Raw genomic sequence first — 13,934 nt, 5'->3', positions numbered from 1 at the left:
GAACTGGAAGGGAGTGAGCATAGGACCAAACTAGACCCTCTAAATGTGGTTGACAATTGTATGGCTGGAACAGACTGAGGGGACCCTGGCAGTGGTACTGGGTTATATCTCTACTGCATATACTGGCTTTTTGGGATCATAAACTCTTTTAATATATGCCTTGCTCAGCCTGGATGTAGTGGGGAGGGCCGTAAAACATCCACCAGGCAAAGTGCCTCACCTTCTCTTAGGAGTGAAGGGGGTGGTTGGAGGATGTGTGGAGGGAATGGGAGGAGGGAAGGAAGTGGGAATTTGGATTGTTATGTTTTTTTAAAAAATCTAATAAAAAAGAATACATATAGAAAAGAACAAAATGATAAGATAGATATGATCGGTCAAGTAAATATAGTTCATTCTGAATGATTATGTAAGTGTAAATATTTTAAAGTTATATAGCATATGTGATTTTATATCTGTAGAGAATTTAACAGCATTTTTTTGAAATTCAATATGATTTATATATTGGTATTAGTTTGTGTCAACACAAAACGCCAACGTAAACATTCCTATGTGTTAATTTCATTTTATTAAACATCTAATATTTCCTATTCTGCTCCTGAAATACAAGAAATGCTGTGTGGCTTGAGGAGATTAATACCCTTTGTTGAGGCTCTGTAGTTTTCTTGTATATGTTGGTTTGATATTGTCTGACATGCATACAATCTGAGCACTTGGTCTTTGAAGGAATGGCACTGTAGTAGGAATGGTGGGTCTGTTTTTCGTCACGCCCTGCTCCTGCACAGTTAGCTTATGCCCCAAAATAACAACACACAAACTCTATTCTTTTAAACACTGCTTGGTCCATTAGCTCTAGCCCTTACTGGCTAATTCTCATATCCCGATTAACCCATCTCTAATAATCTGTGTAGCACCAGTCTTACCGGGAAAGATTCAGCATGTCTGACCTGGCAGCTTGCTTCATCGCATCTGCCCTGGAGAGGAGCGGCATGGCCTCTGACCTCACTTCCTTCTACCCAGCATTCTGTTCTGTTTACTCCACCCACCTATGTTCTAACCTATCAGGCCAAGCAGTTTCTTTATTAATTAACCAATGAAATTAACAGATTAATCTATGACACTCCCACATCATGGCACTGTCCTAATGGATGTTTAACTTGGTTTTAACTGCTGGTATCTAATGCGGAACGTTAATTGATTGGAAATCCACCTTGTTACACATAGTAAATTTATCTTATTTATGCAAAAGATAGCTTGATGGTTATAGTTAATTGTCAATTTAACAAAGTCCAGAGTCATCTGGGAAATGGGTTGCTGGTTATATCTGTGGCAGACAGCTTTGACTATGTTAGTTGGTGTGGGAAAGACTATACCTAGGCAGAGGATCCTAACCTCTGTTAAGTGTAAAGCAGCATCTAAGAATTAACATGCAGCCTTTGCTCACTGTCTCTGGTTACACTTGTAATGTTCTTTGGGACTTCCCTGGTGTGAAACTTGATTTTTCCTGAAGGGTAAAATTATGACCCAAAATACAACCCTTTCCTCTTAAATTGCTTCTGTGAGGACATTTCATCTTAGCAACCAGAAAGGAATCTAAGCAGGGAAGATGTATCTTTTTCTAATGGGTGTATAAACCCTTCTAGAGTGAATCCTTATTAAATAATTCAGTGAAAGCATATTTTATTTTAGAGAAAATTTTTATTTTGTGGAATTAATTTGTTCTATAATTAGATTAAAATATGACTAACATATTTCTATATGCTTAGTAAAATATACTTTCGAGCAGTACATTTTAAAAATGGAGACCGCTGTGTTCTGAAGAAAACAAGTTCCTGTAATTTATAAAAGATGTTGTTTCATCTTTTATGTGCTGTAAGGAACTGAACCAAAAATCTGCATGAACTTTGCATTCTCCCCCATACTAATTTTAAGCTAATATTGCAGAACTAATGACAGGCTTGAGCAGCCCTATTATCAATTCCAGCTGTCTCCTGCCTCAAGATCGCCTGAATTATGGCAACATTTTAAGAAATGAAGCTCTGAATAAAATCCATTACAGATGAGTTCTTGTTTTAATATTTTTGCCAACTGCTTCATAATCATGGCTATCTTCTTTCTTCACAGGAAAAAGTTCAGGACAACTTGAGTAATTTTGCTTCATTTCTCAAAAAAAAAATTATATCCTAGACTCATTTATAGCAAATCACTAGCCTCACTGAACGGTTTATCCTTAATCTCATAATTTGAACTCTCTCCAAATTGATGTATGTATATTTGTTAATGTCTTAGAATCAACCATTCCAGCGAAGCCTGTCACTGGTTTCTTATGCCTTCTCGAATTCTACTTTCTGCACTGTGAAATTATTTTTGACCATAATTTTCTAATCTGTTTAGAATTATAATAAAATCTTACATCACCAAAGCTACCAGTGCCCCATAGATTCCTCAGTTGAAAATACAAACCTATCATCATATATGTGAGGTAGCACTGACTCTCTACTAACACGCATACAGTCTCAATGTTTAAAGGACATTATCAAATTCATGAAGGCCCACAGTTTACTTTAAGTAGACTTCAAGCATGTGTTTGTACATTTATTTACTGAAGTGACATTTGTTTTTTACAATCCTTATTAATGAGTTATTTTGTTTCAAAATCTCCCTGGTGAATAATAATGGGATTATACATTATCCATGTATTTTTAGCATCCATAGTGCTGTAAGATCATAGGCAATGAACTAATGAAGAGAAATAGAGAAGAAACAAACATGGGCTGGTGCATTTATATCTAAAAGATGGTGATCCCATACACATGAATGTATTTAACTCTGACAGTGAATGAAGCTGTGCTAAGGGAATGAGAATGTTAAATTGGATTTAACATAATTAAGTAGAGAAGAGTGTAAGCACAGGGCTCTATATATGCTGAGGATGGAACATAAAGTGAACTTGTGTTGTCTGAATGAGTATCTGTGAGTAATTTCACAAACTGATAGCTCAAGAGATAAAAACAGAGACAAATATCATGCGATGGATAAAAGGAGCTGAAAGGGGAAGAGGATTTGTGAGAGCATGCCACAAGATGGAGAGCCATTGAGGAATTCTTTTTCTAAGGAAGTGGCAGAAGATGAAATTAATTTGAGGATGGTAGTTCAATACGCAACGTTTTGCTTTAATTAGGTGTGAGTGAGTATAATGCTAGGAAATCACAGGCAGAAAAACTAAGAAGGCTAATAAGATTTTAATAATAATACTCAATGAACTAAACAGTTACATTACCAGAAAAGAAATACTCTATGAGCTGCGAAGATAGCTCAGAGGTTAAAGAATCAGGCATGTAAACTTGGGTAATAACACCCAAGTAACTGTCAGGTGGGCGTGGGAGCCCTGACATCTCAGCACTGGGGAGGCAGAGACAAGAGATTACAGAAACAAGCTGGCTAACTGCGCTAGTCACATCCAGTGTGCTCTGGTTTCAAACAATAGCCCTTACCTCAAAATATAATGTGGAGAGTAACAAAGAAAGCACTGGACATCAACCTCTTGGCCTCCAATTCCATGCAGACACTTGCAAGACACCACCCACCACACACACTAGAACACACACACACACACACTTGATCAGACATACATGCATCCAACTCATAAAGACTATGCAAACAAGCAAATAAAAATAATAAATTTTTTCTAAACTCTTTAATAATATTAATCAGGAACAGCTAGATGACTCAGAACTGGCCGCCAAATATGAGAACTTAATTTTGATTTCTGGCTTCCACATGGTAGAAGGAGAGAACAGATTGCTTTGGTTGTCCTCTGACCTTGACAGATTCTCAGTGGCACATGTATATCTAAAGAGCAGTTACACACACACACACACACACTTGATCTATTTTCTACTTCTGTGACTTCATGAGAACAATGAACACTAGCTCAAATCTTCACTTAAATTCTACCTCACCATTTCTACAAGAACAGATATACTACTTCCATCTAATTGAGTTTTTCCTACTTAGCAAAGTTTAATTGAATCTCTCTTAATCCTTCTTTCTTTTAAGATTTCAGTGAGTTTTGCAATTTCGCATAGACCACAACTCTTTTTGGCCTTGGGTGCAGCTGTGTTTAATAAATCTTGTTTACTGACCTATTAGCAGCTCATGAATTCAAAAAATACTCCTTAGGTGGTTCTTTTCCACAGACATCTACATTTGCTGAAAACGGGGAGAATGTTCCAGAAAGACTCACAGAGTCTCAGTGCACTTGTCGGTCTTCCTCTCATAGCACATTGAAAAAGTTAGGGACTCTTGGGAGTCTGAGGTTGTGTTGAGGTGGTGAAAGGACTGACAGGAAGCGAAACCCCTCCAGTGGCTTCCATGCACACCAGCCATTGTCTCTATTGAGTGAAAAGCTGGAGAAGGATTCTGGAACCAGACAAAGTGAGTCAGTAGTAACTCAGCCGATGAATTATAATGCACACTTCACATGCCAAGAATGCTGAAGAGGAAGCAGCTGTTCTCCATCTCCTAAGACAACGTCAGTGGCTCATCTGCTTTTCTTCCTCCATTCTCAACAGCATACTGTCCTCCACATTCCTTCTGTCTTCCTTAGGCCTGAGTTTTATCTCTCACTGTCTCTTAACAGTTAGCTGCTTTGAATGAACCAATATGAAGAAAAGAAGCAGGAGGGAAAGGAGGAAGTGGAAAAGGAGAAAGAGAAGAAAGATGGGGGATGAAATAAAAACAAGAACAATGAAGGTAAAGAAAAGGTCAGGGTTTATTATTTTTTATTACATTGTCCTCAGTGGCACCACTAAAAATCCTTTTTCCTTAGTTCCTAGTCTTCAAAACACTGATTTTTTTTCAAGATCCTTACATTTCAATAATTTCCTGATTTAAATTCTTGAGGTTGGATCCCATCATCTGCTATGACAGCTTTTATTTTCTATTTCCTTTTTCCTCTCTCTTTACAGTAGCAAATGTCAGTCACCATTAAATACTGTTTCTCAGTACTGAATGGCAGCAGAATTATGTGAAGAACAAAGTTAGAGTTCTGATACTTCCTACTGCTGAAGTTCCTGTGAACAGTATGGTACTGTGGGGAGAAAATACAAATCAGCACAGTGGAAGACAGAGCCTGGAAAGGCACACAGATGAGAAAAGAGCAAAGACAGAGGAGAGAAGGTGGCTTTAACAAATGGTGCTGAGTGATGAGACAACCCAAGCAAAACAGACACACTCATATACGTGTACTTAACTCCCTTTCTTTAATAAAAAATTTTAACCTGCGAAATAAAATATAGAGAGTTATAATTCCCCCAGATAATATTACACAGATATTCATCATTGCATTTATGAGTTCTCAGTTAAACTCAAAAGCTGAGCCTCCTAGTGATCCTCAAGGCAACTGAGGATTTACCCTCACACAATAACCTACATATCAATTGTTGTAATAATTTTTATTGTTGTCCAAACTTGGAAATGGTCATGGTGTTTACAGGTCATTGATCTTCATTGTCCACCTGATTAGATTTAAAATCAATGAGACTGAGTCACTTCTTAGAATGTCTCTGTTAGTTTATCTCCAGAGAGAATTAAAGAGGAAATGCTCACTCTGAACATGGGAGGCAGTATCCTGTGGGATAGGAAGGAAAATAACAATATAAGCCCCCTTCTGTTCTGCACTGATATAAACTGATCTTGGTGGACATGCTTTTCTTACCATAAGAGATTGAACCTTTTGGTACTGTAAGCCAAAATAATTCTTTCTTCTATGAGCCCTCTATGCCGGGTGATTTGAACATGACAGTGGAAATGTGACTCAGGTAATTTCAATAGACTAAAGCTGATAAACTGATAAATGCAGGTGATAGAATTCTAAGTAAATTATTAAACCATGAAGAATAGTGAGGATCCTTAAATCCTTATTACCAATGAAATTTATCAATTTTGAAAGATTATACACTCTCTGATGTGAAGGAAATAGCCTCTGGAAAAAGTGAAACATATTGAAAGAACAGATGAACCCCTGGAGAACAGGGAAGTCAAGGCAGTGAAGGCATGATCGTGCTAAATGATGTGCACTTCGTTGTACTTCTTCTTAAGATAATGGAGTACACATGACTGGACTGAGTCCCATGAAACTATGGCCTTGAATAAAAGTTTTGTGTCAGTACATGTTTGAATGCTCACCATTGCATGTTACAATAATGGAGGGGTTTGCTTGCCTTTGTGTCTTCTGCTCAGGGTAGCTGTGCATATGATGTTGATTTACCCAGAAAACATAACACAACATAAAAGCATTGTCCTCTTTCTCATGGGTGTGCATTTTGTTAAATACATGAACAATTCATATTAAAATTAGAGTGCCATGGGTGAGCTATCCCAGGAAAATAGATGATGTATTTGCAGCATACCACCCTGAACGCATCTGATCTCGTCTGATCTCGGAAGCTAAGCAGGGACAGATCTGGTTAGTACTTGGATGGGAGACCGCCTGGGAATACCGGGTGCTGTAGGAGTTTGAGGCCAGAGTGAGAGCAGAGGGAAGTGGCGGCATTTTTAAAGGGAGAGAGACCACGCTCCAGTGGGCTGGTATCTCAATGGCTGTTGGCTGAAGAAGCAGAAGGAGCTCCCGCAACATATAATGTCAGAAATTATTGAATAAAACAAATGCATGTAAGTTACCAATTTTACTCATCTCATGTTATGGATCTTTCTTGATTTCACTTGCTGTTCATGACCACTGTCAGGCAAGGGTTCGTTTATTATTTTATAATTATTTTAAATGTATTTATTTATTTCTGTGTGTGATTATTTTGTCTACATGTAAGTTTGTATGCCACATGCATGCATGGTGACCACAGAGGCCAAAATAAGGCTTTAGATCTCCTGGAGCTGCAGTTACAGTCAATTATAAACTGTTGTTTTGGTGCTGGGTATCTGAACCAAGTCTCTGGAAGAGAACCAGTGCTCTTAATGGATGGGCCATCACTGCAGCCCCCTCACTCTACAGTATTTATGACTAAGAGTTATAATACTCACACAGTACACTTTGTCTGGTAAGTACAGACCATTCTAGGAAAGGTTTAAAGAATCAAAATGGTGACTCTCAACCTAGTTACAGAGCTGTCAGAAGAAAAGTTGTTAAAGCAAGAGGCGGTGATCATAGAACAGAGCTTTATAACTCATGGCTATAGATGGTTCTGGTCTGATGAGAACCTTGATAATTTGAGTCTTGTGACAGATGGGAAATGTGTACTGATTATTTCATAGCACATGTACCAAGTAGTGTGTGTTGACTGAGGTTTCTTTCCTGCCTGGTCCCACAGCCATAAAGTCCCAAAGAAATACACAGAGGTCTACATTAATTATAAACTGATTGGTCTATTAGCTCAGGCTTCTTATTAATTAATTCTTATATCTTAAATTAGCCCATTATTCTAGTCTGTGTTAGCCATGTGGCTTGGTACCTTTATCAGTAGGACATTCTCATCTTGCTTTCTCTAGGTGACAACTCTAGACTGACCTTTCCTCTTCCCAGAATTTTCCTGTCCTCATGACCCTGTCTCTACTTCCTGCCAGGTCACCCAGATTATACGTCCTGCCTGGCTACTGGACAATCAGCATTTTATTAAAATTATACAAGTGACAGGGTAAAAAACAATTGTCCCACAGCAAGTGTGAAGACACATCAGCAGGTTCAGCTGTACCCAATGTCTGGAACCCCTACTTTTGTATTACCCAGATTGCACCATTCTTTAGTTGTGTGCTTGTTTATCTCTAGGGTCTTGTTTATGTGACATTGTTTCTTAGTCCATGTAACTGCAAGTTCATGATCTAACTTGGTAGGTTTGTGAGTGGTGAGTTTTATCTGCGTTAATAAGTTAATTCTGAGCCTAAGTCTCATGATTTTTTTTTACTGTACAGACGTTGACTTGTAAAAACTTACATAATCATCACCTTAGTACTTGCTCTCAAATTGGGACAAACCTTTGCTTTTAAAGCTGAAGTCACTAAGAACAAACTACTTCAATATTGCTGTTCTGTGCACCATGAAACAATCAGAACAGAAATGCCTGATTTTCACAAGGTGCATTTAAACGTATTTTATTATGTAAACAATATATTCTTACATAGTCATCTCCTATATACATACTCATCATTTCTACAATTGTTTTTAAGGTAGAGACACTAGGAATGGGGATGTTATGTAACATATTCATCATCTCTTGTGTAACAAGAGATCCAGCACACAGCAGCCTCATTAGCCCTGAGTCATGAGCCCAGTCCACTGTCCTGACCCTAAGACCTCAGTTAGAACACTCCGGAAAAGAGTAGGACAAAACCCTGTTAATTTTTGCTGCAGTTTTCTGTAAATGTGCACTGACTCAAATAGTCATGTGGCTATGTACTGTGTGATAATGCTCTAAACTGGGCTACAGGCTCCTTAAGGGTAAGGGACACCTTAGGTCAGTATGCACTGTGTCCCCCCTCTTAACTCTCTGGCTTCACTTTGTAACGGAGATGATGAGACAGGGGCAGTACATGCCCTATATAGAAGACTGGAAGGCACACTGGCAAAAACAAATAAACAAGCAAAAAAAAAAAATCACAGAAGGAACAGTTGCTTTTCCAGGTATCCACTGAAGATCTTTGTTTTGTTTTTCTACATTGCTAAATATAGAGTGGCATTTTCTCCTAATTACATCTTGGGATGAAAGTCACCTTGTGTTTAATATCTCCCAAAGTACTTCCTATTTTAGGCCATTTTTATGGTTTTACTTTGAACCATTAAGTGCTATTGGAGAAGATGTGTGGCCTGGACCAACCCCAACCAATTCAAGCTCAGAAAAAATATAAGAGTTACCTCATCTCAACCCAAGCCATTGGTAGAGAAATAAAGAACTTGATTATAAGACTGTAGACAGAAGTGTCTATCCCACCTGGTCCCATACTAAGTCAATCTCAAAGAAATACACAGAGATTATATTAATTATAAACTGTTTGGCCTGTTAGTCCAGGCTTATTGTTAACTAGCTCTTACAACTTAAATTAACCCATAATTCTTGTCTATGTTTAACCATGTGACTTGGTACATTTCTCAGTGAGGCATTTTCATCTTGCTTCCTCTGAGACTGTGTCTCTGCCTTTCCTTTTCCCAGAATTCTCCACTCTAGTTGATTCAATTGCCTGGCTACTGGCCAATTTAATTAAAGTAATATGAATAACAAATCTTTACTGCGTACAAGAGTATTATCCCACAAGCATAGGACCGTGATCCTACCCTTACGTCACCTGGAAATGACCTCACAGATGCCAGTATTACATATCAGAAAAAAATAAATACTATTCTGATGTATTATTCAATAAAATGGTAAATATTTTACCTATTGTATAGCCAAGTGGATATACATTCGCAGGACAAAGTAAGATGACAATTACCTTCTTAGAAGATTTGTGGACCAACACTGAATTTCTAGTAATAGTTTCAACTGCAGATTGCCGCATGCATGGTATTCCATATAACCTGGATGGAATTTCTATCCAAGTGCGGAAGACTTGGGAAAAAAAAAAACCCACTGAGTATACAGACTGACTGATTTCCAGGAGTCCAGAGCAGTATGTAAATTTAATTTTCACATTTAATCTTGTGTCATGACAACACCCTAGCTATATTGAGGTAAAATTTGATTTTGGACAAATACATGATAATTGATACATTATGCATTACATAAGTATAGGTTATGCTTTATAATTTATACTTGCATAGTATTTATAGTATCATATGTAAACTAAAACATATATAGCTTATATATAATTAAAAATGATTGTATGCATTGTGTAATGAGTATTGCATGAAATGAAAGACTGCCATATTTTTGTTAGTATAGATTAAATATGTTTAATCCTTGTTTATCTATCCTGACTGAATATGCTATTATTTATTTTAGTGGAGAAATATACTTCTATAATTTCAATATAGTTTTAATGATGTACTTATATAATACATTTAAGAATGATCTCATCCAACAAAGGATTGATTAAGTAAGCTCTGTTGTGTGGGAGCATTCTACAGGTTCTACCACTAATTGGCACAAATAAGAACATATTAAATTCCTGTAAAGATATTTTATAAATTAATTTCTTTCTGTTTAGTTTTGAACAACAAAAGGATATCTTGAAATACTTGTTAAATGTCTACATATTTTGTTGTGCATTAAAAAAAACACAGGCTGAATGTGATTTGATCTGAGAAAGTATTCTAAGCTTAAGAACATACTTAGAACAGCACTAGCTGAGATCAGAACTCGAGTTCAATAGGATTAGGATTAAGGAAGTGAGATACATGCACTGTACAATCCTTTCCAGGAGGTACCATGTAAAATTTATTCCTTGAAAGTAGTTTTCCCTTTGACGTGTTTTAAGTAGCTCTATCTTGGAGTCTGTATAAAATTAATGTGTACTACGTGATTGTATGCTTTGTATTTTATGATCTGCCTCAGTCTATTTCCTTGGAAATGGTTAGAAAAGAATATATGGTTATAACCTCTTATAGCTTTGAAGACTTTTTATTCTTGCTGGCAGGGCATTCTTTTTCCTGTATATAATGATAGAAAAATAAAAGCCCATATTGTTTCAATAGTAGGCTTGTACATAGCCAAACATTTCCGATGATAGTGCATATCATATTCTGGTTAGTTTTCTGCTCATCTAATTTCTGAAGTTTTTTGCTTCTGTGTTTGTAGACCTCATTACCTAAAGAAGCGGCTCAGACTCCCCCGACCCACCCTGGGGAAGAGATCGGCATGGAGCTGAGCTTCCTGGCTTTGTCTCTTATCTCTCCTACTTGTCAGCTACGTTACTGGGAAAGGGTGTAAAGTTATGGCTGATTATGCAAATATACAATTGATGTTCTATTGTTTCGTATCTTAGAGAGTTACACAGAATAATGGGTATGTAAATCTATTATGTGACATAGCAATGTTTGACTCTTAAGAAGTGGGTTTTTATTTAGTTTGTTTAAATATGTTTAAGCTATGTAAAAGTCAAAACATATAGTTTCTTGTGTCCGGAGGAAAGTCACTATACATAGTGAGCACACCTCATTTGCTTTTGATCTTTAGTGGAGCATATGCCACACCACCACATTTAGCTTGGTCCTTCATCCAGTACTTCCTGAGTATACTTCCAGCTGAGCCCAGGGTAAAGTGATGTTGTCAAGGTGGATAAGGATTCCTGATTGCAGAGCTCATGCTTCAGAGATAGAGAACTCACACAAGGCAATTAAAGCTGGTAAACACAGACCAGAAAGAACTTGGGCTATGAGAGGAAGCGGGAAGCTAGGAATCATGTCCCCTCTACTCAGCCGCAGCCAGTGCTAAGAGTCACTACCTTCATTGTTAATGATCACACTCGTGAAACTCATGAACACAAGATAAATGATTTTTACCATTTGGGGCCCATTTCCCTTCTGGAAAATGTAGAGTGCTGACTTAGCAATCTAATTGAAAATTATGTTTCATGTTCATAGTAAATGTTGATAGGTTATTGTGATTCAGGGAATCTGTTGATTTTATAAGCATCCTGAAGATTATATGTAAAGAATTTAGAATGATATCTGGTATATGTAAATAAAAATATAGCTCTTACCTTAATAAAATAGGTGCTGTGTTATTTTCTTAAAATTTTATTACTTTATTTTATATTCTTGTCACTTCAATTTAAATTTTATTGCTTTCTCGGTGTCTGTGTGTGTGGGTGGGGAGACAGAGAAAGAAGGAAAGAGAGAATGAGTGTCTGTTTCCTGGCCACAGTACACTTGTAGAAGTAAGAAGATACCCTGAAGGAATAGGTTGCCTCTCTGTCCACATGAAGATTCTGGGGATGAATCTCAGGCTGGTCCTCAGGCTTGCTGGCAACCATTTTTACCTGCTGAGTCATTTTACTGCTCCTCTCTCCTTTAATTTTTCATTAAATTCAATTATTTATTTATGTGATGTAATAATTTATTCTGAACTAATTATGAATGACCAGCAAAGACTCACAGATTTAGGCTCTCTGGAATAAAATGTTCCACACCGGAAGTGGTTATATGAGCCTTTATTAGACACCAAAAGGTTTATAAACAGAGAGTGTCAATATGTATTATATCTAATTCCCATAGTTCAACTACCAGTGAAGAGGAAAACACAAAAGTGATCAGAACTATGGTAGAAATTTTGGTATGAGAGTCATTTAATAAGCCAGGCAAATATAAATATGGTCTTGAACACCCATATTTCCAACTCAGCATGAAAGACGTGCAGCCCTTGGTCAGCCTTGGCTTGAAAGGAGTTCCAGTAAATCAGGATAATTTAATAAATTCTGCCTTACAACAACAAAGCAACTAGAACAATCAAAGGGACACAACAAAACATCCAAGCAAGTTATAGAAAAGCCTCAGATGAGGTAGCAATTTAAGAAATTAAAGTGATATCAGTGGGAAATGTTTTCAAAAGACAGCCAATAATTCTGTTTCCTTTCATCTGAGTACTTCCAACCTGGGGATGGTGAGGTTAGGGAGCAAGTGAGAGAACAAACACGGAGAGTGAGTGTTCTGTGATTGCTGCTTCTGCTGACAACACGGGAAATGACACAGGTAATCGATCTTGGATGTAGGACGGCCGCTGCTAAAATAGCTTTGAAAAAAAGCTGATAATCTGATCAATGTTGACACCTCTAGGAAGACTGATAGAAGCATTTTATAGAAGTGACATGGCCAAGAATGTTTGTGGTGGAATAGCCACTGACAAGGGTTATGGACAGCAGCTTCCTGGTGCTGTGGCATAGTAGTAAGTCATAAGAATTTGATGGATAATGAGGGATATTCCATATTTAAATAGAGTATTGGGTCCTTTGTTTGCCCTGACATGGACATTCTGATAGACAGGGAGAAAATTGGTATGCCAAAGAGAAATTGGACAATTACAAAAGAAAACACCGTCAGAATTTAGCAATAGGGATTTGGATCCATCAAAGAGGATTAAATGGCTGAAGATATAAACCAGTAAATAAACTGAACAGCAGGGGGAATGAGGCCATTCATTATGGTGATAGGCATACGGATGAAAATATTTCATGAGTAAATTGGTAGGCAGTTTGGGTGGTAGTGTGATGTGTAAATTTTTATCACATACTTTAAAACTCTCCATCATAGTATATGATATAGAAGAAAGTCAGTGTTTGTGTTCACAGCCTTAGAAGTATCTCTAGACTGTAACTCAGATACAGTCATGAGCCGGCTTTTTTCAACAGACTTGGGGCTCTCTCCAAACTAAATTCTCCACCAGACAGTGGGGAATCTGTTTTCAGGCACTCTCCTAAAAAAAAGGCTTTAATTAGCATTAGTATATAGTCTTCATTCCTACTTACAACTGTGAGTCCATGTTAATCTTATAAAGATGGAGAATAGGGTTTCCTGGTGGAGGATCCTGTTGGTTCTCATGAAATCCATTCTGACTGGATTTTTAGCCTCTTGAAACTGTGCCTCTATGTTATTAGGCCATGTGGATATTTGAACAAAAACTAGCACAGGCAGTGTTGTCCTGGGACACTACAGAGATGTATATATTGGTCATTAAACATGTTGCAAACATCCCCTAAGGGCAAAGGCAAGGGCAAGTTATAAGACTGGATTCTACTGGAGTAATCATGTCATATATCTGTAGGAAAAAATGTAAGTACAAAGGAAAACTTGACTTCATTAAAAATAATATTTAGTCATTTGATTAAAGTTTTCTGGAGTTATCTAAAGCTTAGAGTTGTCCTCATCACCATTTTTGATTCTAAAACTTGAAATGATTGTATTTAATTTTTAGCATCTTTTCTTCTATATAGAACATTTTACTCACATATACAGGTCACCCATCTTGTCTTTCTCTCTCTTTCCAAACACATTC

At 37.2% G+C, this 13,934-nt stretch overlaps 1 pseudogene; it reads left to right on the top strand.

Annotated features, from left to right (window-relative positions):
• The first annotated feature begins 6,396 nt into the window (after positions 1–6,396).
• On the top strand, positions 6,397–6,516 carry LOC130863264 (5S ribosomal RNA; annotated as a pseudogene).
• Positions 6,517–13,934: the final 7,418 nt, after the last annotated feature.

The sequence above is a fragment of the Chionomys nivalis genome, chromosome 20 (genome assembly GCF_950005125.1).
Source record: "Chionomys nivalis chromosome 20, mChiNiv1.1, whole genome shotgun sequence".
NCBI classification, from domain to species: Eukaryota; Metazoa; Chordata; class Mammalia; order Rodentia; family Cricetidae; genus Chionomys; species Chionomys nivalis.
The sequence above is the reverse complement of the archived record's forward strand: the minus strand, read 5'-3'. Positions and strand labels throughout refer to the sequence as shown.